General features: G+C 47.3%; 1 long non-coding RNA gene across 2 annotated transcripts; it reads left to right on the top strand.

Moving 5' to 3' along the window:
- LOC110400035 lies at positions 984-15,525 on the top strand. Of its 2 annotated transcripts, none has more exons than XR_002439554.1 (3): positions 984-1,089; positions 1,158-1,287; positions 14,951-15,525. It is a non-coding gene; the product is annotated as an uncharacterized LOC110400035 (long non-coding RNA). The 2 variants fall into 2 exon arrangements; XR_002439553.1 differs by having other exon boundaries at positions 985-1,089; positions 1,168-1,287; positions 14,951-15,524.

Raw genomic sequence — 22,252 nt, 5'->3', positions numbered from 1 at the left:
GTGAGTTTCCAGTATCTTGGGAGTCCCAAGGGTGGAGTGATTTGATAGAAGCCTGCTGGGACCACATTTCAGATGCCTTGAACCCCCTGAGTCTCATCCCTCTTACAACCAGCCATCAAGCCTTCAAGATTTGACCACCCTCCAGGAAGCGATGATTCCTCAGCTACAGTTTCTTCCCACAGAAAACCTGTATGGTAATTCTGGCACAATTTGAGTTAGGGTGTGTGCATCAGGCGTGATGCAGCATGGTGTGAAAGTAACAGATCTTGACATTCCCTTAAGCTCATGATCAGGTTTATTGGCTTTTTGTTTTGTCCTTTTTGACCTGTGACTTCATTCAGTTTGCAGAGTACATATGCCAGATAGATGTAGGGGAAAACCTGTAACCAAGCTTGCACTGAACTTGTCCCAGATAGGTTCTCATGCAACTACAAGACCTCCCAGAGAAATACCTAACACGAAGAGATTGTCTTTGGCTCATCCTTGCTAAAGATAAGGGTGGTGGCATGTTCCAGGACTTAGCCAGGATCTCAGGATCAACACTGTAGATCCCAACAGCACTGGGAGAGCATGGAACGAATGCATCTGTACCCATGGAGATGGGCACAGTGGCATTGCTCTGGCCCAGGCAGAGGTGGGTCCTCTGCTGTCTTTTGGTCCTGAGCTCCTCAGTAGGTTCTTATGACACTGATGGAAAGAACCTGTTGAGGTAAAGCTCAGTCCTCTCCTTTCTGACATTTTCCCCCCAGTCACTGTCCCAGCTGAAGGTGAAGGATGATGCACCGGAAGTTAAACAGCTGCTCTTTCACTAGTCTTAGTTCTCACTGGTATTTGACACTGCTGTTTTTAAGGCCTGATTTTAAGGCTTATGAAGGAAACAGAGTGCCCCAGCATCACCCTCCAGACTGCCCTGTCTGCACTCATTTTGTGTGAGTGTTATGCTTAGTACATGCTGTTGTTCTGTGAGGTCACAGATAAGGAATTTTGAGACCATTCTTAGAGTGCTGTCACCAGATTCCTGTTTGGATGTGAGTCTTGAAGATCTGCATCTGATGAGCCTAAATGTTGACAGAGTTAATGCAGATGTGGGTAAGATTAGTAAAACCTGAGGTGGGATAAAGGCAACACTCCCAGACTGAATTTATTTTGAAATGGAGTTCCCTGCAGGAGTTTCAAGCCCAGTGAGTGGGGCAGTGCTTGCCAGGCTGGCAGGTGGCAGCTTGGTGGCAATTGCACAGTTGGGCAGCCTTGGAGAAGAAAGCCAGAAGGCCAAGTAATTCCAGCATGGTAAGTGCAGTTAAGCACAGCCATATGGCTACTTTTGCAGAGGAAGAAGCACACAAGGAATGAGCCCCTCCAATGCTTTTCCTTTAAAGTGAACTTTCTAATTCTACTTCTGAAAGTACTGGAAAATATGATGGTCTTTGGGGTCAAAGGAGTTGCTAAGGTGATCTCAGAGAGTCCTGAGAAAAGGATCAGTAGGGAGTGTGAGAGTTCTCCATAGCTAACGTCCCCGTGGTCTTTTAGTCTACTTCATCTACATCTACCAGGAGGCAGGTGGCAGCGGGGGAAGGCATTTCTGAAATAAGCTCTAGTATTGAAGAACCTGAGGTAGACCAAAGAAGGTGGTGGGAAAAATTAGGAAAAAATACGAAAAAATTCTTTTCAGAAAGAGTGGTCAGGCACTGGCACAGGCTGCCTTGGAAAGCGGTGGGGTCCCCGTCCATGGAGATGTTCCAGAACCGTGGGGACATGGCACTGGAGGAGGTGGTCGTGGTCAGTGGGTGTGGCGGGGGTGGATCAACAGTTGGACTAGATGTACTTAGCAGTCTTTTACAACCTTAACGATTCTATGATTCTATGAAAACTATAACAAGGGTGGGTGTTAAAGCCCTTGAAGAAGAAATGTGCACTGCTGGCCAAGAAGATAACCAAACCTTGGCCTAAGGCATGTCCAAAGTTAATACGAAGAAGACCATCAGCCTCACAGGGATCTCTTAGCCAGACCTTGTGGTCTCTTACAGATACTCTCTCTTTTAAAAATGAGACATAGCTACAAGTCATACAGTCACTCAGCAAAGCTGGGCAGCACCATGAAAGAAAATATTAGGATTTTCTGCTGCATTTAATGAATAACTTTGTGCCCAGTGCTCCCACTAGCTAGCCAAGCTTAACTTCTGCACCCCTGCTAATCCCACTGGCATGAGGAGCACCAATGAGTACAGAAACTTGGCTTGCTCGATTGCATCCTTCTGCAGGGAATGAGAGAAGATAGAAGCCCAGAGGACTAAAGGTCAGGGAAGGAGTAAGCTGTGCAAGTGGTTGATCCTCAAAGATCATTTCTTCACAGAAATGAGAAGGGTGTTTGGGGGAAGCTCTTTGGCAAGAAGCGCATTTGTTCTGTGCTGCAGCACGAGGAAGGATGATCTGTATCAAGGAGACAGCTGGTGGGGGGGTGGAGGGAAGATGTGGCGCTTTGCAGCAGAGCAGGGCACAAGTACTGTTTTTTCAGGGTGGGAATTTTCAGGGCTTTGTGAAGGATTTTACTTATTTGTATTATGTGGGATTTCACTGCTGAGGAAGATTTCTTTTCCTCATGCCAGGCCTCTTCCAGAACCAAAACTCAGCTCTGCTAATAGTCCATCCAGTGTGCTCTTCTTCCCTGTCCTTTGCTTGTCACCTGGCCTGCTGTCACACCCAAGGCAGGGCTTCAGTTCAACACGTCACAGCTCAGCTGTGATCTCACCAAGGCGCTTTGCTGTCCCTTCTGTTTTCACAGTCCCTGGGTATTTTCTTTTCTGCCCTGAAGCCATGGGGACAGGAAACTCACCAGCTTCTTAATCCAAACTCAGGGTGACAGAGCAAGGGCTTGAGGGAAGAGATGGCTCTGGGATTTCTGGTGGCATCACCACAAAGAAAATGTATTTCTGACAGCAGCCGGGCATAGTCTAACAGGGTTTGCCAGCAAAAAACCCAGCCTTTCTTGTAGGACTCAGTGGCTTTCTGTGCTGTTGACCTATTCATTAGTGGTGTTGGTAATTAGAGGGGAGCCCCCAAGCAAACTGCAGGGGAGACCCAGCTGGAGCTATATCTGTCAGATTGGGCAAGTTTTCCCTCTGAAATTGTCCGCAGTGAGGTATGGTTAAAGCCAAGGGAGAACTGCAATAAGCAGTTTGGTGGCTAGAGTATGAGGGATCCTTGTGTCTGCATGTTTATGTCCTTCTATGCTATGGATAGCAAGGCTCTGGCAAGGCTCTTCAAAGGCAAAGGGCAGAACCCTGCAAGTGTAAATTGTGCTGCTGGTACGTTATCCATCTGCTCTATATGGTGGGGAAAAAAAAAGCAGATGATCTGCCTGCTCATCTGAAGGGACATTTGAATATCACCTGAAGTGGACAGAAATAGGCCTGTCTGGGCTTTGAGAAAGGAGAAACTCAGTCCTGGATGTTGTAGCATTTACTCCCTGGTTATCCCCAACTTTTCTCTTGTCAGCAGTGCACTGTTGAGTTTTCTGATTCCCATACAGTCTAGTCTGGAGGAGAATGCTCTCAGGCATACAGTTTTATTATTGGATGGTGCTGTGTGGAACCAGGAGCTGGCCTCCATGATTGTTATGGGTCCCTTCCAACTTGGGATATTCTATGGTTCTATGATTCATTCAGCACCACACCAGTCAGTTTATCTTTCCCTGTTTTTTATTGATATTGAGGCTTTTTTTTCAGGTGGCCTTTCAGAAGAATCCAGCCCTCTTTGCTGCCAGTAAGGGCAGAAGGGCTATGTTTGGTTTTGGCACAGTAATTTGTTGTGGGTGCTAAGGGGTTGTTTCTTTCGCATCACATCCTGGTTCTAGGTGATTTTTGTGCGTATAAGCAAGCACTACACCAACTAAACAAATAGAAGGGAGGAAGAAGGAATGTCAAACAAGCCTGATGGGGGTCACAGGAGATCAGCCATGCCTGTGGCATGCAGCAAAAGTGAGGTCTTCTCCCAAGCCTTAGTGTGGTGGTGGGGCAGCAGGGAGGCCCTGCACCTTTGTCATGTCCCTGCTCAGATCTCTGTGAACTCTAGACATAATTGCAGTGCCTGGTTTTTGGGTGACAGTCCCAAGACAGACCACAGTGATCATCAAGTGTCTCCTTGCCAGGATGAGGCACTGAGTGCAAGTATTCCTCTGATCTACAAGTACAGCTCAGAGCCCCATTGATCCCCCATACAGGTTGGGGTGTTCAGTACCTCTCTGAGTTCCCTGTCCCACCTGAGCATGCATTTCACACAGCTGAGATCTCCATCAATATGTTTTCCCTTGAGCTTTCTATCCTTTGCTTAGGGGAGGAAGGGAGACCTTCACTGCCACCTCTGTCTTGCAGATGATGGAGTGAATTTTGTTTCTCCGGAGAGATCAGGTTGCAGTCAGCACAAACATAACCCTTTGTTCCTTGTTCAGGGCTGAGAGAGCAAAGTGGGGAGGGGCCCATTCCTCTTACCCCTTGCCCCATCCTTGCCATCCGTCATTAAGAATCCATAATTCAGTTCCTGTGTGGTTTATTTGGATGGAAACAGATGATGCAAAGCCAAAGGCTATGCAGGCAGTTTCGCTCAACATTATCACAGGGGCATGCCAGTGCCTGTGCTTTGCAGATGTGTTATTAATATGAGCAACCTTCAAAACTCGCTGCTCTGCTCCAGGTGCTCTATTGCTAGTTGGAGCTCCTTGAAGTCCACATTGCTTTTCTCTATAGCCTCTGGCCACATATCTTCTGTGAATTGGATCCTCCCCTTCCTAAGGCACAGAGCCAGCTAAACCTCCCTGACAACTTAAACACTGGAATCCCCTAGCAACAGCTTCATTTTCTGTCCTGCTGGGTAGATGCTCGCAGAGCCTGTTCCTAGAAGCCACCTTCTAGACCACTCCAGGTGTCCCCAGACAAACAGCAGCTAGGGTGAGCCCACCCCCAGCAGAAGGTGCGCTGGGTTTTGGGGCTGTCTTCTCTGGCAGCAGCCAGGCATCCAAACACAACACTTGGATAGTTTTCCTGTGAATAACTTTGTAATGGATTGTGCCATCACAAGGATAGATCTCGCAGATAATCATCTTCCATGGTGGAAATATTCCGCTTATTTTTATCCTTGCTTCCTGCCTGTTAGCCAGTTAATTATCCCTTACAGGACTTTCTCTGAGACTCTTTTGGGGAAGGAAACTTGGCGAATGCTGCCTGAATGTCCTTGTCTATTTAAATGAGAACAGAGGATTCCATTTTAGTATCTTCTGGAAAAAAAAAAACAAACTTTTTTTTTTTTTTGTGAAACTGGTTGTTTTTAACTCTGATTGTGATAAGTAGCCAGTAATGCACCTTTCCTCTCTGGATCTTCTTTCCATGTGCAAGCAGTGCTCTCTGCAGAAGGGGCACGAAGAGGAGGCACTCATACTCCAGCACAGCCCTGCACTGAATGATAGACACCTGGATTTGCTGTGGAGCTGCTTGCCCTGTGCTGAGGCCATCACTCATGCCCACATCAGATATGTGCTGTCGCATCCCTCTGTTCTCCCAGTCAGCATGCTCTTTAATGGATGTCCTTGTGGAAGCATTTAAAAATGCAAACCATCTGTGTTGCCATAGAAACAACTCTGCTGGAAAAGAGAAAAAGCCCTGGGAGGTCAGAGCCGCACTGTGAGCTACTGGGGACAGCACTGGGTGCGGGCAGCAGAGTGCAGGTGGCAGCCAGGATCCCCACATACCACTGCTGTAGGGCTGTGGCAGCCATAGAATCAGGTGTAGGGAAATTCCTGGAGCAATTCTAGCAGCTGGAGCTGATGCAGGTGGCTCTCCCGTGCTTGAGGAATAGCTGCAACATTATGTAGGGCCATTTACGTAGGGCCATTTTGAGTCTAGGAGTTGGACTCTACGATCCTTATGAGTTCTTCCATATTCTATGACTACTGCAGTTGGACAAAAGTGGGAATAGCTAACAGGGCGTCCTGCCCGTCCTCACTGGTCTCTATGTATCCTACCCCAGTGCTAGGCTGGTGTTGGTCTCCTTCCTCAGCTGGAGGCAGATAACATGCCGGGGCAGCAGCTGAAGGGGTTAATGGAGGAGACAGCAGTTTCCCCAGTGTAAAATCAAGCATCTCAGTTAGAAAGACTGTTATAAAAGCCTGTAGTTCAGACAGTGGTGAGGCCCTGGTACAGGTTACCCAAATAATTGTGGATACCCCATCCCTGGAGGCGTTCAAGGCCAGGCTGGAGGGGGCCCTGGGCAGCCTGAGCTGGTGGGAGGCAACCAGCTGATGGCAGGGGTTGGAACTGGATGGGCTGTAAGGTCTCTTCCAGCCCATGTCATCCTGTGATTCTATGAAAAGTGGGACAACTGGTGCAAGCTTCCCACCCATGAAAAGCTTTAGGTTAAGTGTCCATAGCACTCTGAAACTACAGAAACCAAGAAGGCATCCTCTTCCTTCTCCTGCTCTACACTCATCTCCCTCTCCTCTGATCTCTGAAGGAGAACAAATTTTCCTGAGAGGCTCAGAGTGAGCCTAGGGCTGCCATGTGAAAACACTGGGCGCAGGGGCTACCTCCACCCCACCATCACCCATCCTTTTGCCATAAGCTTGCAGGCTTCCCAGTTCTCCACCTGTAGACTGACCCCATTAACTCAGACAGGAGGACTCATAGGGTACTCCCCATGCTGTGCTGGGCATGAGACCTGCCAAATATCATGTCTAACACTGCCATCATGGCAGGGGAGCCTGTCCAACCTCCTGAAGCCAATAGAATCAAGTGGGAACGCGGGAGAGGCTGGCAGAAAACCAGCTGCCAGCCCTCACCTGCTTCCAAAACCACAGCTGGCAGATGGCAGAGATCAGCCCGATTAATCTCAAGCAGCTTGTGGATGTGGTTTTTATGCAAATACATAAGGAAAGGTGGGTTATCCTTTTAGGCTGCTGGCATTACAATAGGAAGCTCTGCTGATGGAGTCTGGGATGAGGCACTTAGAGTTGCCAAGCCTGTCGATTTCTTTCTGTGCTGGAGGTGTGTGCTAGAAGGGGTTGGGGATGGAGAGCATGCTTCAAAACTACCACAGTCCATGCCAGGTCAGACAGCTACTGTGTGAAGCACAACCTCTGCAGTCTCCATATCATGAACTCAAATGGCCTCTTTGGATCAAGCCCAAGAGAAAAGCTGCCAAGGCTGGATATGTTCTACTGGAACTGCCTTCCTCTATCTGATTGCCGCCTGTTCAAAACGCACTGCAGTGGCAAACTTTCAGATCCGGGTATCGCCTTAGTGCTTGGATGAGCTCTGTTCTGCCTCACAACCCTTGTGTAAAGCAGAGGTAGTTTCTCTGTCTCTGAGGCACCTTAAATTCTGACTTTGTGGGCTCTGCCCTCCACTCTGACTCTCCTCTATTGCCTCTTAAGAAGAGATGGTCTAGACAGAGTGAGTCTATAGATTGTGCGTCTAGCCCCCAGGAGTCTCTGAAGTGCAGTCTGAGCGCAGCAATGGGGGAAAAAAACACCTTTTCAGCAGTAACTCAGGCAGTAATTTTCCATACAGTAGGCACTTAGCGAGCATGTGCTTTCTGTGGCTGTGATATACCAGCAGCCAGCATGCAGGTTGATAAGGCTTCACATTAAGTTATGAGGGACATCAGTCCTTGATGATAAGATTATTATGATAGGATTGTTATGTTAGGAGATTATTTCCAGTGTTACCCACCACCAAGGTACTTTTAGGCAGAGCCTGGAAGCCAACCAACTTACTGCACCTTCATGGATTAGGGAGTGTAACCAAATCACAACAGCAAGAAGCACACTTGCTGCTAGGCTGTGGGATGTGTGAGGTAGAAAGTGCTCATCTGAACCAGTTTCATAAAGCTTGTTTTACCCTGTACTGTAAAAGGGCATGGGCACAAGCAAAGCCAGCACTGTCAGAAGACCTGATACTTCACTGCCACTTGATCTTTCGTCTGCACTGTCAGGTCAGACTTGCGTGGAGTGCAGCAGTCATATACGAGCTTATGCAAAGTGCTGCGGAAAAGAAGAATGAGCATTTCTAAAGGGTCATCATCTCTCTTTTGTCTGCAATATGTTGAATTAGCACCTCTCGGTCTGGTAGAATCTTCTGCCAAGAGCTGCAAGCAATCAGTACAGAATAGTAAGAGATGCTTATTGAAGGACTCAGCAGTGAGTCGTGGGGTATGTAGGTGCTGTTGGGGTGGCAGCGGTGTGACAGCACGCATTGCTCATAACGCATTCTCAGGAGTTGTTCTCTTAGCAAGAATGCAGAAGGTCTTGCACTTCTTGGTCCCGTCTGAAATCTCAGTCCTGCAGTATTTAGTCATACTTCTCTCCCTGCCCCCTGCCCAAGGAATGCCTGCACTGCCTTGTGTGCTCATACGGTCAGTGTTCTGTCAATAGGACAGTGTGAACTCCCAAACTGAACTGCTCATTTAGCAGTGTTCTCCACGTGCAGTTGCCTATGGGTTTGACTCTGCACTTGTGGTCAAATATCTTTCCTTCAGTTAGTTGTAATTATTTCATTTTGAGGTAGGGAGTGAGGAGGAATTCTGGTTCTATTGAAATTGGTGCTGTTGGTCCAAATGGTCAGTATCCTGCTTCTTTTCTCTCTGAAGGGGCCACCCTGTCCGTGCAAAACAGGACTAGTTTTCCTGAAAACAGTAAACCACGTTATTGCTCATCACTGCTATCACTAACCTGGGTCAGATTTGGTTTAGTTTTCACTTCAGATGTTCAGTGGAGTTTTGAACCTGTTCTGATTTCAGTGAGGTAATGTAGGCTGAGCCAGAGATGTCCTTCACACAATGATGTTTCAATGGGCATCTGTGTCAAAGGAATAAGATCTATTAATTTTCTTTCCATGTATAGACCCATCTATATGCTCATCTTGTAAAAGCAAAGAGCTAATTAGTGTAGAATTTTCTGCAAATGTAGAAGCATCACTGACTCCTACACATAGATGAACACAGAATTGCTTCCACCCATCTCCACAGACTGAGGACAGATGCCCTGTTCTGGACCCAACCCCTTGTTTCTAGCTCCTCTGATCTACTAACCAGACTGTTTAAATTGAAGGATACATTTTAGTCAAGGTAAGCTACGATAATATTTTGAGCAAGTGTTCACGTGAGCAGCTCAGCTAAGCTGAACTCCTTACTTTTTATTGATCGGTGATTTTTCTTTCTAATGAAGTAGGCAAACGCAAGTATTACTACAAAAATTTCAAGTGGGTGAGAAAGAGTTCAAAAGGGAGTCAACAGGATGTGTTCAGAAGCAAACAGCACTGCTCAAGGATTCACTTTGGAACTTGTCCTCATTAATATCTTCATTAATGAGCCGAGCACACACGGAGGAGTGAATGGATCACTTCTGCAGATGAGATAGCTGAGAGCATTGCCAACATGGAAAAGAATCTCACTGTCACACAGGAAGGATGGAGAGACCTTGGATACTGTTACAGAAGCAGTATGAAATATTGTATGTAACACGTGGTGCACTTGGATCTATTAATAAAAACTTCTCTCATTAGCTAGATGCTCATAATTACTAGAGGAAGAGGAACTTGGATAGTAACTAATTGCAGGATAACTATAGGTGCAGGCGGATGTTACTAATGCAATCCTGAGAGATGTATTTAGCAGAGAGGGATGTATTGCTGCCTCTGTGCAAGGCTCTGATTAGACCTTCTCCAGCATGTTGGCTATAGCTCAGGAAGAGTATGGGTAGTGGAGAGCCTGTCCTACAAAGGGATGCTAAACAGTGGGCTCCACATGGGTACAGTTCTGTCCCTCACTTGCACCTCTCATATGATATCATTGAGAGGGAAAGGTCCACACATTAAGGTGGCATGCCTCAGGGCAGGTGAACAGGGACTGGATATGGATCAGGCATGAGCTGGGATCTCACTATGGTTCAGAGCTGTATGGGGAGGAGAGAGTTTCTGGATAAACATTCAATCCCACACCAAGGGGCAACATGAGGTAACTACGAAAAAGGATCTGTTGTGTTCACTCCATGACAACAGGCAGCTAGATGACCCCTGATGTCTGTTTCACCCCAGTTTGTCCAGACACCAGTGACTAGGGCATTCGTTAGCAAATTGCTCTGATGTTTACTCAGCAACCACAGAGCTCTACCTGGAATGGAAATGTGCATCAAGCTCCCTTTGCATTTCAATGAAAAAAAAACCCAGAGATCTCTGTAATATCCTATCTTCCTTCTCCATGGATGTCTATTTTGTGATCGCATCACTTCTGAGAATGGGAGTTCTGGCAGATGGTGCACTTTTTCTATGTGTCCAGAAAGGAGAAAAGTAAGCGACATCACAGGCTTGGCCCCTTTGGCAGAGTTTTGTTGACACTTTGCTTACAGAACATTGCTCTACAACCTGTACTTCAGGCACAGTGGTGGACACCTGCTGCCATATATATTGTATGGATAGGAACACAGCAGTCACTTGTGGTATTTAAGATGTTCTTGAACCAAACAGACATTCTCTAATGATTTTTCATCCGATCATTTGGGGCTACTTTTGTTATATGTGTATAATATTTATGCTTAGAATGAATATATTCTCTTTCCTGTCCTCCAACTGAGGACATAGATCATAGAATCATAGAATCATAGAATCATAGAATGGCTTGGGTTGAAAAGGACCTCAAAGATCATCGGGTCGCCAACCACTGGACCAGGCTGCCCAGAGCCACGTCCAGTCTGGCCTTGAATGCCTCCAGGGACGGGGCATCCACAACCTCCCTGGGCAACCTGTTCCAGTGCGTCACCACCCTCTGTGTGAAAAACTTCCTCCTAATGTCTAACCTAAATCTCCCCTGTCTCAGCTTAAAACAATTCCCCCTTGTCCTATCGCTATCCAGCCTCACAAACAATCGATCCCCCTTCTGTTTATATGCTCCCTTCAAGTATTGGAAGGCCACAATGAGGTCTCCCCAGAGCCTTCTCTTCTCCAAACTAAACAAGCCCAGTTCCCTCAACCTTTCCTCATAGGAGATGTTGCTCTATGTACAGCTATTCTCACCCAGGAAAACTACTGTCCTAGTGTGAAGGCATGCCTAGGGCAGACTGAAAACGGGCAAGAAAGAGAAGATTGCATTCTAATGGTTTCACCTTACCAATGCAACATCTCTGCCAGCGTGTGTGTACTTGCCTGTATGCATGTATATCTCTAACCATCTCAGCTGGCTCCATTTTCAGCCTCCCTAAACCTGTAAATTCTCTGTTAGCTGCCTTCCCAGCTTACGATACAGGAACACCATTAAGGCTATCTAGGCAAGGAAATGATCCCCCATGGCTTTTGCAGATCTGTTTGATACTGGAGTGCCTAACTCATGTAGCTCTTAATATGAGTGCTCCGGGTGCCAGATGTAAGCACCCCAGTAGTCTAACATCCCACCACCACTACCACAGTTGAGTTGCCCTCCAGAGGAGGGTTAGGCCTGGGGCTGCTCAGCAGTATTGCTCTTGTTGCCCTTGGGAGGTAGTGGATAGGAGCAGGGTAAGAAGAGCACTCTCAGCAGGTATCTTACTTGAGAACTGTGTACTTGCAGCTTCACAAGACCCTCTGCCCCATGGGATTTCCTGAGCCTAGCCCAGGATGTGCCCTGGCATATGGCTCCTTCCAGATGCCAAGTCTTGAGTGGAGATGACTTTCTAGCAGAGCAATGAGTTCTTTGGACTTGACAGAACATATAGAGGAAGTCTTATCTTTCCAGAAGGCTGTTCTGCCCTGTCCTAATTGGCACTGCTCTTCAGCACTTCTTCAGAGCTTTGTATTTAGCACCCATACCTCAACTGCAGCAACCAACTGGCAAGCAAAGACATCCTTGATGTGTTGGTAGAATGCTTACAGGCAGGCACTATCTAATAAATCTATAAAGAAAGATTTTTTTTTCAGTAAAACTAAGCGAACTCTTGCTGAGAGCCCACAAAGCAGGGTCATGGTTCCCGTTGCTTCTCAGTGGTTAGAGGGAGGATCTATTTTTCACAATATGCAGGCACCAGAGAGTGTATCCAGTTCAAAGGCAGTAATGTAAATCTCTTTTTCCACTGGTGTTGTTAACATAATGAAATATTCATTTATAGCACATACTGGCAAATAAAGGCTTGGCATAAAGTAATTCACCCCCCGTGCGTTCCATTTAATGTGATTATTCTTCAGAGTAATCAAGAGTCCTTTGCCTAAGCCAAACTTCCGATGTGTGCCCATGCACACCTGCAGTGGTTATTGATTTACTGGGGAGCTGCATCTCCAAATGTGCTTGTTTTTAGCCCCATTTCCCTGCTCTGTGTGCCTTCCTCAAGAGACAGGATGACAGAGGGATAGCAGCAATGTGTATTCTCTGCACAGCTGTGCCCTTGAGTTCAAGCTCACACGCTCTACAAACTGCCCTCAACAGCTTCTATAGGCAATTTCAGAATGAGCATGTCCTGAAATAAGAGCAATGCTTTCCCCCTCAGCAGGGGCTCAGTCACTCTGAGTGGCTTTATTATTCAGAAATAACGTGGGTTTTATAGAAAGTGACTGCAAAGAGGCTGACCTCCCTGTGCTCTGTCTCTGATGGTTCTCCTGGTCCTGCCCATGCGAAGGGAAGTTCCTTCCTGCACATCATGACCCATTTTGGACCTGTGCCAATCGTACTTAGTAGCAAGCCTTGCCTGAGGCCCTGATAAGCTGCTGCAGTGAGCAAGACACCAATGGTCCCAGCATGTGGTAGAGCTGTGGGCAGGACCGATCTCTGTCTGCATTCAGGACCACAAGGGCATGGAGGAATACAGCTGATGTTTCCAGACGTTCATCTCTTGCCCAATCCTTGCTTTGCCTGTCTATTGTGCCATGCTGGCCCAGGTTTTCTCCCATTTCCCTGCTGCAGGGGAAGGGTCACAGCGGTGACAGCTGCACGAAAGCCAGCTTATGACTGTGACACATTTTTTGTTAGTCAGCAACAACTGTCTCATGTTTCAAACTGGCCAAAGCAATGAGTCTTGGCCTCTAAATATTTACTGGGGAGGCAGGAAATGGGAGCAAAGCCAGCTAAAAGGACAGGCTTAGATAGAGCTTTGGGGTGGGGGGGTGTTGTAGGGAGATTTTAGACATGTGTAGGGATACTGAGAGCTGGGAGCCAGGTGGTGGCTGAGGGTGGGAGAGGAGGCCTGGTCCTGTCAGGTGGGAGAGGCCTGGGCTGGTGGCTGTACAATCTTGCAGTGGTGACTAAAGCATTGCAAGGGCTGCAGCAAGGGGCCTGGCCCCAGTACCCACTCCTTTGTGACCTTCTAGGCTTGTGGATGCAACAACACACAGCTGGGGAAGCTGTGCCCTCGATGGTAACTGCATTTGTAGTCCAGGTTTGCTAGTCACCTCAGTGAACACGGGAGAGCTTATCTCTACCATAGGCTCTTCAGCAGCTGCGGGGTCAATGCCACCTGTTTCTGTAGCCTACTGTTTTATAGCATTTTGTAGATTCCTGTAACACAGAAATCCTTTGGTAGGCAATGTCACCAGTGATGCTGCCCCAAGCCAGGTGATTGTGGAAGGCACTGGAGCACATTAGCGAAGGTAGGTTGGGTTGGTGATTTGACTCAATGATCCTAAGGGTTTTTTCTGGCCTTAAATGATTCTATGATTCTAAACCTGCAAGCTGGCTATCAGTAGAGAAACAGTCACTGCAAGTCTGTGTGAGCTCTTGATTGGACTGGCAGCATTGTACCTTCTCTAAATGGATGATGATGCATTGGGTTCAGGGTTGTTTCTTACCACATGAAAAGTATGGTTGCCATCTCTCTGGATTACTCTCATAGACCTTTCTGTAATTTGTAATCTGGCCAGAGCAGGGTTGGGTTGGAGCCTTGCACACGTGCAGGGACAGGGCTGTTCACCATCACCCCAGCACACTGGTGTCCCACTGTCAGAGCCTAGTGCCTGGATCCCAGTCTCCTTGCAGGAGCTGAGAAGCCAGCCTGGAGAGTGGCAATGCCAATCCAGCCCAAGTTTAGCCTGATCAGCCCTACCAGCATATTTCCCATGCTCTTTTTGCAATAAGTGCAGTGATCAAGCCACTATAAAACATGCAAATCATGTAAAATGATTTAAATGACTTAAAATGTGTAAAATGTGTATATTACTTTTCTAGTCTCTGAGAACTCATCTCAATGAATACCCTGACATGCATAAATACGGAGAAATAATGTCTCCAAATCCATCTCTATTTCTAGTGACTTTCAGTGCAAAAATTTCACCATCCCCCTTTCCTCAAAGGCAGCCCAGGTTCCACAGGAGCAGCAAGGCAGTTCATGCCAAATGACTTTGCAGAAAAGGTGGGAATATAGCAGGGAGAGCTGAAACTTCAAAAGTAAATTATAGAGAAGTAAACTTGGGCTGATGCACGCAAGGGGCTACACGGTGCTTTGGGAAGACCTATCACTCACATCCAATGCATGTGAAGGTTGTTGTTCCTTTCCAGATAATGATAAAGGATTCATTCTGAAATGTACATACAGTGAGCTTAGCAGGGGTGGGGGTGAATCACCCGTGCATTTATTCTCTTCTTCATGCTACTTTTCTCTTGACACTTTCAGCACTGACCAATGAACTGTACCAAATCTTCCCTCATCACCATTCTCTTCAGTGGTACTGGAGGCCATTTGACGCCACTTCAGACTTAATTGAACTTTTGAGAGCAATTGAGGATTGGAGGCAATAGCAGACTTCAAGTTAACTTGTACTGTCCCATGTCTTGGGTGTGCTCATGCCTCTTATCTAAGAGAGTGCACTGAAGGGTTGTAGGGAACTGAACCTCCAAAAGGAAGTGTGCAGGGCTTGTGCCCAGTGGGACTGGACAAAAGTGTGCAACCATTGTAACGACCCGAGGTTGCGAGATAATAGTGGAGGGCACTCAACTGATCTCTGATCTCTGACTGCAGGCTCAACCGGCTGCTGAAACCGCGACACCTGAGACACAAGAACTTGGCCAACATCACTTGGAGTTGCTGTCTCCTGGCTTTTGGCTTCCAGCACAGCTTGAATTTACTCCTGAGTAGACCTCATGTCTGCCTTCTGTTTATCCAGCTGTTATCAACAAATGTGCTTACTTGGTGACTCATGCTCTGTTCCCTAACCACATCCCCTTCCCTCTTATGCCCCCACCCACCACAGCTGAGTCACTTGGACTCCTGTCACAAGGCCTCTTTCTTCAGTCATGCATGTAGAAACTTCTAGCTAAGTCCAACATAAGCACCTCTGTCTTCCTTTTTCAAAGCTATAGAGTGAGAGCTTGCTGGCCTTTCATGGGCTGATCCTGATCTGCCCACATTCATTCTGCACTTCCTAGACCAGATATACCCAGAATCTATTGCTCCCTGTTCTGGCAAATGAAAGTGCATTTTTATCTGCTCATGGAAGACATTTTAGCACAAGGTCCATTGAAAATTGAGGCATATGTTTCCTTTTGCCCACTGATAAGGGAACTGCTGTTGGGAACCTTAATTTAGGGCTATCTCTATCCCTCTCTGGTTTAATTACATTGCTGTAATGTTTCATCTTCACAGCATTTTTGTGAAGCAACACACTGTAACTTTCCAGGGTGGGAGGGACATAGTCAAGATAAAAACATAAACTTGTCTCTATAGGAAAGTTGTAATGGCATAAAATGAGATGAATCCTGGGAAGTGTGCAAAAGACATGTGGACTTGGCTTGGAGGGACATAATTTAGTGATGTGCCTCAGCAGGTCAAGTTGATGGTTGGACTTTGTGATCTTTGAAGGTCTTTTCCAATCTAGATGATTATATCATTCTATTTTTACATGGGTATCACTGTGATAACGCTATTCCTGGGTGACTGACCTTGATTTTGAGTAAGGCATACTGGCAAAAACCAACTCCTAGACCCTTTATTTGCAGAAGATGCACAGTGTAGGGATATTCCTGGATTAATCAAAGCCAGATTAAAGCCAGATTAAATGCTAGCCCATCTGCTTTAGTCATCCTGAGTGAGCAGACTTGGCCCCTGCCTATCCTGAGGTCAGACACAGTAGAGGGGGAAGATGGCTATCTTTCTGGCCATGATACTGATGACTAAAATGTAATGATATCTCCACACTTCTCCCTCAGACTGGAAGGGCTTACCAGATGTATGACAAGATATGAATACCTCCTCAACGCTACCTGAAACCTTTGTGCTACCCTTCCTACAGAAAAGGAAGGAAGAAATCCAGTGTTTCAGTTTCCTGCTGGAGGAAGATAGTGCTGTATCCCTCCCTAAAGCAGTTGTTTAACTCCAGAAACTGTTTAAGATGACATAGGAGTGGGATGTTCCAAATGTTTTGGAGACTTGATGGCAATGGAGTTGTGGGAAACTAATCATTGCTCAGAAATGTCTTTTGTTTTACTGGTGATTTTTTTCTCTCTCTCTCTTGACAACTTCCTTTATATAATTGTAAGGGTGGTTGTCAACGGTTTATGGGCGTTTGGCCCGGTTCCATGACGAAGGGGATGGGGGATCCACGGGCCCACACCCCGGGAAAAGGGAAAAGGGGAAAAGGGTAAGGAGATGGCCCTGAGAGCAAAGAACAGTGGCAACAATCTGAGGAGAAACAAACTAATTTACTAAATAAGATATCAGAATGCAAAACAACACACTATAATACAATATAATTACAATTTAAGCTGATAAATCCAATACAGAGAGAGAGAATGTTCCAAAATCAAGGTAGGCCTTACTCTACCACCGACGATAAGACGGCTGGAGAGCGAGGTGCTGCCAAGACGAGAGATGGCGGAAAAAGGGACGAGGTCTCGTGATCTGCAAGCTTTTATACTGCGAGCTTTTATCTATTCCCTCCGGCTGGAAAATGGTAACAGAGGATAAAAGTACCGTGGGGACTGTAGTAGTCTTTCTCTTCTGAGAACTAGGTACATCCACTACATGATGTTATGATGTGGAATACCAATAACCGAAAATCACAAAACCATGACAGTGTTGCAGGATCAAAAGACATGGCTTGATTGCAGCAATCACTTCCGTAGGCACAGATGCTGAATGACTGAACGTGAGCTCAGGCCCATCTCGTGCCTGCTGACTGTGACTAGACTGCCTTCAGCAGTGAGCCTCACTGCACACCCAGCACATAGGGATGCTCGATCCCCATCACCAGCAGAGGACAATGCTCAGATGCGAACACCAAGTTCCACTAAGTGCCCTCAGCCACTAAGGTTGCCTCAGCCCTTTACGCTTTTTAGAGTCCACCTCCCCTTGGTTTCAAGGTGACTTAGTCATGATTTGTTCAAAGCCTTAAGCAGAGCAGCTGAAAAAATCTCAGCTTCTTATGTCCCCAGCTGATGCCATAACCTCTTCTAAACTCTCTCCTCACCACATGGAATATCATGTCTCTAGAGAGCTGAAGCCAGTATTTGGAGGAACACACTGGATCAAGATGAGTTACTGTAGTAAGCATCAGACTAGGTCCTTCTTCCCTTTCTCCTCAAAAGCGGGCACAGGGCAGCCCTTGGCCCTGGGCATAGTGAGCTGTGCTGGGGAGGTCCATGCATGCCTGGAGCACAGCTCTTTGTGAAGGCAAGGTGGGGGCAAGGTGGGGATGAGGAGGAGCCTGCAGGCAGGTCAGCATCCCCTTTGCTGCCCCCCTCTCCCCCCCCCCCACTTCTTCCTTAATGACAGGAAGAAAGCTGTTCAAAGGAAGGAGCAATGAAGTCCATCTGTGCCATGTCTGAGCTGGCAGCATTGTTGGTCACCAAGACCCAGCAGTGTGGCAGCACCTGCAATGTGCAGCAGTGCTGGGGGGATTCACAGATGGGTTTGGGTGGAGTGGCTCTGCAAGTAAAGGCAGAAGTGCTGCAGCACGCATATGGCTGGAGGAAGCAGAAGCTGTTCATGGGAACAGAACTTGCTTGCAGGGTCAACCTGGGAATTTTGAAGCCGAGAACTCCCAGCTCATCTTCTATCTGCTGGGTGTAACTGCACATGCAGTTTCTCTGTAAAAAAAAGAAATTGGTGGGAAGAATCTTGCCTGATGCTTTGCAGACCAAGTCAGTGAGGCCTGGGTTACTCATAAGCAACAGGACATCATTAGATTCTTTCCTTACCTAGGATTGCCTATGAGGGAGTAAATATTTTGAAGTGGTTTCCCACAGTTGGTCTGGGCAGGCCAGGCAGCAGCTTGGACTGTGAGATTTGGGGAGATGCATGTCTGACATGTCTGCATCTTCCTGTCTCTGACTTACCCCACTGCCCAGAATCTGCCAGGGAGGTCTGCCTTTGCAGCCAGATCTGCAGCAGTAAAGCAGCTGTGCATCCATATATTTGCTGTATTTGCCCATTGGTGTGACTGACCTGGAGGAGCTGTACCTGGAGCTCTTCTCCTGTCTGGGGCTGTGATGATAGGCTGGGGAGATGGGCACCCACAAGTGGGATCTCCGCATGTCCAGTATGCTTAGTGGGACGTCAGAACTGCTTTCTCCCCCTTCTCCCTCGGGGCTGTGAGTTCTCACTGAAGCAGTGGGGAGCAGAGCAGGATGCCCCCACCCTGCCTTTCTCCCTGCATCAAGACTTTGTGCATCACAGACTCTCCCAGACCTCCCTTACAAAGCTTCCTTTCACCATGGAGCATCCGGAAAACATAATGGAGCAGCAATTACTGGGGTGGGTGCAGGCTTGGCCCTGGGAGATTCATGGCAGGGAGCCAATTATTGTTAATTAGGCATGTTACTGTCAGCTAGCCTGGGCTCCTGCTGCTTGCTGTGCAGGAATTTGTTTGCACTGGGGAAGCTTTGTGGCTGGCTGAGCCCTGAGAGGCTGTTGGCACTGAGTTCAGGTGTGCTTGGGTCAGGGTTGGGCCAGAAAGGCTCTGACCAAAGCCTCTTGCTGGGCCAATACTCAGAGCATGCTTAGCCTTTGTGCTTCCCCCAGGAAGGTGATGAGGCCTCAGCCAGGGCAGCAGCAAGCAAAGTGGCTGGCGGCCGGAAGCAATGCAGCCCCGCAGCAATGGAAATGCTGCTGGAGTGGGATGACCACTGCAGCAGATGTGTGCTGAGATCCTCCTGAGCTGAAACTTCTGCACTGTCTGCTGGACCCCAAATAGACTGTTTTGTGGTTTCCATGCCCTGTCATTTCTGCACAGAGCTAGGGAGCATGCAGGCCAATCACTGGCACGGTAAGATGAGGAAAGCCCTTTTCAACCACCAGAACGTGTCTTTTGGTTTGGCTCCAGTCTGGGGTGAAGCTGTTTATCAAACCTGTTTTTCATTTCAGATGGCTGCTTATCTATGACAGGGACAACTATAAGGTCTCTGAAGGCACTGGGATTTCAGTGTGAAGGGGTTGCCCAAAGAAATTAGACAAATAGGACAAAGCAGGGGTGAAAGAACATCATACCACCCATCTGTGGCAGACCAGGAGCAGGAGGACCAGGTTGCCAGCCCAGGGAGCAGCCATCCAGCCAGTCAGCCCCGTGGCCAGCTCAGGAACTGGCCATTACATTAGGCAGCTCCACGCAGCTCTAATTAAATTATGGGATTAGAGCCATCTCATTCTTCACTCATCTGGTGCCAAACGCTTGTTCCAAGGGAATGCTCTCCATTAAAGGGAAAACTGCCCACATAGCACTCTACACAATCTCATCAAGAGTCTGGGTTGCCACAGAGTCATCCCTCTGTTGCTCCGCATTGCAGACTAGCTGCTTGGAGCACTGTGACCACGTTTCACTGGCTGGCAGGCCAAAGCTCTCTGCTTCCTTGTTGCAGGACCCCCAAGCGCTTCTTTGCTGCACTTTCTGAGCAGAGCTCCCATCAGTACTTGAAGCAAGGAGAGAACAAGACACCTCATCATTTTCCAAAGGCGAATTCATACGTGGCATCCATCTCCGTCTCCACACTCTGCTACTTGCCTTTAGGCTCTTCAGAAAGCTCAGAGCAGCCAGCGAAAGAGGAACATCCAGGATACACAACAGAGTTGCCTTGTATTTGCTTTTGTTGCACAAAATTCTTGGTTATGTACATTTCCTGTCAAAGGGCAGACTTCTTGCTATGCTCTGCTTGGTGATTAGAGATTTGGGCAGTTTCTCATCTTACATTTTGGCACTGGTTTTCTTTTGTTTCTTCCCACAGATGTTGCCAGGGAGACCTGGCACGAAAGGAAGGACTCTTCTCCTTTCTTCCCCTTTCTTTCACCATGCTCCTGTGCAGTGTGGCCCCCAGCTATCATGTCTTATTGCCACACTTTGAGGAGTCAGGCAATCTGCAGCCCAGGGAAGCAAGACCCCTTGGCATGGCCCATGTGCAGGAAAGCAGGAGCTCTCCTACACAGAGGTGCCTCTGTGCTTTCCAACTTACTAAGCATAAACATAACCATAATTAAAGCTTATTCTTTTAACCAGTGTAGGTGATCAGGTCATGAAAGCCTTCAGGATAGTGGGATGACGGACAGTAAACATGGCATGGATTGATGGAGTTTGAACGGAAGAAAAGATTTTCTGAAGAATGTTTTTTTCAATAATTTCTACAGAATTGGATGGAAAAATATAGCTTTTATGCAACTATATAGAATATTATAATTTTGTTTTGAAGGTGGAGGAAATTCAGCATCATTGCCTTGGTTTCTGGCCAGGTTGACTCCAAATGAGCTCTCTTGTGGTTTTCTTTCTTCATTCATTCATGTGAATGTGCCAGGTTCACTGGGCAGATAGTGCCTCCTGCAGTGTCCTTCAGTCTGCCGCAAACTCACTCCGTGGCTGCATGCACAGACAGCACCGGGGGAGCTGGAGTCCTGGATGAGACAAGAAAGGGCACAGGACACCCCAGAAAAAATCTCAGAGGAAGCCTGGAGGTGGTCACCAAATAGAAGCCACATAAACTGGCAAGTTGAGAAATTCTGTTGTGATTTAGAGACAAGTAGAAACAAGCCGGGGCACCTGACTGGTGTTCTGGACAAACTCGAGACAGCTCAAACAGCATGAGGACAGTTATCCCTGCCTACACTGCCAAGGGAAAGCAGGCTGCCTGTGACACAGCAAAAAGGGCATTGACATGGTGGTAGTGATCACTAACAGGAGAACTGCATCTCTTTGTAAGATTTCTGCTACATTATTTGCTAATCCCTACTTCCTTATGGGCTGCAATGGGAAGGCTCTTTGCTGCCACACAGAGCGCACAACCCAGCTGGAGGGAAGGACTTCAGGCTTCTTCCAGCTGTAGGAACTGACTGTTTGCTAGTCACACACTGTATTTCTTGTGCTCTTTGCAATGTGGCATTTTCTCCTGCTGCTGGCTGCACATGGCTATTTTGGCTGGGTCGCTGGAGTACATAAAAGTCAAGTTTCTCTTGCTCCTTGTCCAGCACAAAACCCCATAAAAGGTCTGTTGCCAGAGGGTCCATAGCATGAATTTAACTTCAGCTGTCTCCTTTATTCAATCAGTAAGCTGCATAATTGCTTTTGGAGAAATCGTTTTTCCTGTCTTGTGCCCTTTCTTGGCTGGAGGCATAGTATGTCTTAGTTTTAATACACTGACTCCTCTCCTGGACAAGCTCTCAATCTCTTTTGTCTTAGCAGAGTTAGGTAAAGCAGAGAAAATCCTGCCTGAAACAGAGCATCTTCCCACAAACTGAATTCATCCTTCAAGGTACTCAAACCTTAGCTGGACACAACCCTGAGCAAAAGTCCTTGCAGGACCTGCTTTGAGCAGGGAGTTGGACCGCTGCCCTCCAGAAGTCCTTTCAAACTAAATTACTCTACTTCTGTGACTCCTGACTCCTACAGAGCCGCTATCCTCCCTATATTCCCCTCTACCCTGCTCAAGAATGACCCAACTCAGGGTGAATCTGTTCACTGCAGTTGCCCAGTGTGAGTGAGGGCATCCCCCCAGCACTGCTGAGATCCCAACTATGGCTACAGCACCATGACTGAGCACAGTGAGCAGGAGGGGAGCCTTCAAGCTTTGATGCCAGGACCAAATATTTACCCTGTGCATGGTATGTCAAAGACAATTAAGGTAGCTGAGCTGAAAGCAGAGCGATGAGAGAAGCTGTTTACTTTTCCAACTGGACCAGCAAGTGCATATTAAATTATCTGTACTCCAGAAAATATTTAGCTATAAACCTTATTAACAGTAGTCTGCAGTAATGCAGATCTTTAGGAAGGGAAGTAAAAGGAAATGAAATGAGTTTGGAATAGTAAAGAAGGAAGGGGATAAACCCTGGCTGATAGCTCAGGAAACG

This window comes from Numida meleagris, chromosome 5 (genome assembly GCF_002078875.1).
Source record: "Numida meleagris isolate 19003 breed g44 Domestic line chromosome 5, NumMel1.0, whole genome shotgun sequence".
Classification (NCBI taxonomy): Eukaryota; Metazoa; Chordata; class Aves; order Galliformes; family Numididae; genus Numida; species Numida meleagris.
The sequence above is the reverse complement of the archived record's forward strand: the minus strand, read 5'-3'. Positions and strand labels throughout refer to the sequence as shown.